The sequence below is a fragment of the Macrobrachium rosenbergii genome, chromosome 49 (genome assembly GCF_040412425.1).
Source record: "Macrobrachium rosenbergii isolate ZJJX-2024 chromosome 49, ASM4041242v1, whole genome shotgun sequence".
Lineage (NCBI taxonomy): Eukaryota > Metazoa > Arthropoda > Malacostraca > Decapoda > Palaemonidae > Macrobrachium > Macrobrachium rosenbergii.
Genome location: NC_089789.1, coordinates 15,406,615 through 15,409,976, shown reverse-complemented (window position 1 = coordinate 15,409,976; position 3,362 = coordinate 15,406,615). Strand labels below are relative to the sequence as shown.

General features: G+C 33.2%; 1 long non-coding RNA gene across 2 annotated transcripts in view; it reads right to left on the bottom strand.

Moving 5' to 3' along the window:
* Positions 1–245: 245 nt before the first annotated feature.
* The window catches only part of LOC136832399 (uncharacterized), a 72,545-nt gene continuing 69,428 nt past the window's right edge, over positions 246–3,362 (bottom strand). For both annotated transcript variants that reach the window (XR_010851174.1, XR_010851175.1), the window contains one exon: positions 246–1,107. This is a non-coding gene — a long non-coding RNA (uncharacterized lncRNA). The remainder of the gene's footprint in view (positions 1,108–3,362) is intronic.

Below are 3,362 nucleotides of genomic sequence, written 5' to 3'. Positions count from 1 at the left end.
TATATATATATATATTATATATATATATATATATATATATATATATATATATATATATATATATATATATATATATGTCTGTGTGTGTGTGTGTGTGTTGTAACGAACCCCTATTTCTGTGGGGCCGCCATGTTCTTTAAAAAATAAGATCTTAAGTATTGGGGGCTAGGAGAGGTCTGAAGGACTGTGACAATCTCAAGGAGAAGTGTGCCAAAGAAAATACTCAAATTACCTTAAAACAAATTTATTACCATTACTATAATACAAAAATGTACATATGAGACCAGATTTCAGACAGCACAGCACAACATCAAAAATAATAAATAGCACAACAAAAATGGCTTGATAACATTTTGCATAACAAAAATTTACAGCAGCAGTAAAACAGCAAAGAATAATAGACAAACATAACATTGCTCAATAATAATGATAATTACAGGAGCCGCATTTGCTTCATCAACAATAACAAACAAATCATAAATAACCTGGAGTCATACTCACTCCAGCACATAACAATACCTTGCGCGACATCACAGACATATTAATGACTAAGAACCATAAAAGATTCGCTCACAATTACAGATATACTTCATCATATTAATTACCATAATCATAATCTCATGTATTAATGACAACCATAACCGTCATATATTAATGACAACCATAATCTCGTCATATTTTAATGACCACAGGAATTGCAAAAGATCCACTCTTGAGACACACGGAGAGAGAGAGACACTCCAAGAACCACGAGGACGACTATTGAACGCTTCCATGCCGACCACAGCTTCTCAGCTGCCACAGAACAACACCCTCCTCTGGAAAAAACCGTGGACTAAACACGAGTCTCCCACTCCTCTTCGGGAACAAAATCCTCAGGAGCCACCATCGCACACTTCCATATTGATACCATCTCCTCGGGAACTAGGTCAAGGTCCTCCTCCTGCTGTCCACAGAAAACCATCCCCGGCTGCTGTCCAAAACCATCATCACTGGCGAAAAACCTCTGCTGCTACTGCCATCACCAACTGCAAGATGATACTCTAAATCCACTGCTGCTGTGTTCTCCTCTGCGAACTAGAAAGTGAGCTGCCTGAAATCTGACTGCTTCTGAAAAAAAAAAAAAAAAAAAAAAAAACAGACGAACAACAAATAATGCACAAAATAATGGAGAGCAGGTAAACAATTCAAACCATGAAGTTTAAAAAACAAAACAAACCATCAGAAAACCTGACAATATATATATATATATATATATATATATATATATATATATATATATATATATATATATATATATATCTATATATATATATATATATATATATATCTATATATATATATATATATATATATATATATATATATATATATATATATATATATATATATATATATATATATATATATATATTCATATGCCTGTGTGCTCTCGCGCGTGTGTCTGACCGTCTGTTTCACGAAAATTCAGTTTTTTATGAACCCACTTCTTAGTCGCTCATGTCGTAATGATGGACATCACACATATGATAGTCGCGCGAAGGTAAAAAAAAAAAATCTTCCAAATTTTCTCTTCATCCCCGTATGTTTCTCAATGTAATGGATTCTTTTGAATCCGGCTCTGTCAAAGATCTCTTGTTTTATTTACCTTGACAGAGATGAAGTCAGAATTGGCCACGGTAAGAGCTTCCATTTTTATCCCTAGGATCTAATCTCAAACACAAACAAATGAGATGAACGGATATATAGACTATGACACCTGAAGATCGTAAGTATTTACCAATCATATACGGGAAGCACTTTCCCGGGATGTAACCGAGTACCAGATCATTTCCCCGAAAGAAAAAAAGCGGGTCGCCATATCTCAAAAACTAACCATAGAATTTTCTTGAAAATAATCTCTTTATGTTTCCCACACCCAAATTACTGAAGAAATTACAGTAATCTAACCTAACCCTACCCTAACCTAACCTAACCTAGCTAACCTAACCTAAGGGCATGGCAAAAGAACCTGCGCTGGTGCAATAGTAGCATACTTCTCAGGAATTTGCGTATGGGACATAGGATAAAAGATATCGTTTACATTATATTTCACAGCAAATGGTTAAGTCTTTTAACATGTAGGTGCAAATTTTCATTTTGCATTTGTGAATGGTTATATTTACAGATGATTCCCTCTTAAGAAGCATTAAAACGAAAAAAGAATTCTACTTTCCTGCGTTTGAGATGGATGAATTTCTATTTCAATAATTATGAGAGGAAGAATATAAAGAGTATTCTTTTAGTTTAACGGGAAAATTGCATGAGCTCAATTTAAAGGTCAAAATTTAGCATTCTTTTTTTCAAGATATCAAAAAACTATCATAAATGTTCTCAAAAATTCTTTTGTTGCAGTTTTCAAAAACAAATGCAACTGATGTATGAAATGACAGTGTCGAATGGTAGTATTTGCTCGTCAGAGCCAATGCTGTTGAAATCTAGTTATTATTATTATTATTATTATTATTATTATTATTATTATTATTATTATTATTATTATTATTATTATTATTATTATTTCATAAACGCATATAGTCAAACAGTACAAGCCTGAAGGGCCAAAAAAGGACCCAAGACATATATCACAAAATGGCAATAAGAAAGAAAAATGGAAATACAGATATAAGAGAACAAAGAACAACTGCCGAAGAAATGAATATACAGATAAAAAAAAAAACAATATGTTGAAGGGCGATAATACACTTCAATGAAAAATATAATTAACTGTCAGATACAATCAACATGACCAGCGACCATCAAATGAAAATCAACGAGATATGGAACTGGTAAATAAATTTCTTTCCACGTCACTACCAATGAGTCAAAAGTAAATGGAATATCAATATTGACAATTCCTTCTGAAATTGAATATGTCATGGCTACTTTATTTTTCATTTTCATGTAACAAGGATCCGTTTGGAAGAAAGGCTGTCACATCTCGTTGCATTTTAATATGTGTCACTTTCATCAGTATTAGATTTACAAAGGCGATTGTTTTTCCTTATATTGCCAGGTTTTCGTACTCTCTATGTAACGTAACTCTTGAAGCCTTTTCGCTTTAACACACAAGCGCGTGCGTGCATGCGCGTGTCTGTATGCATGCAATTTCCATGTAATGTAAATTGCTCAAAATACAACGGATTTCCAGAGAATTCAAAATCAGGAACACTCATGGAACCTCATAATTATGATATTTCGTCAACGGCGAAAATTTTCGTTTGCTTGCGCAATGATTCAATGGAGCTTCTGTGGTGACAATCATACTGCTTTGCAATATACCTAGTGTTTCTTGTGTTTCTAAAAAGAGAGAACAATAAAAAAAC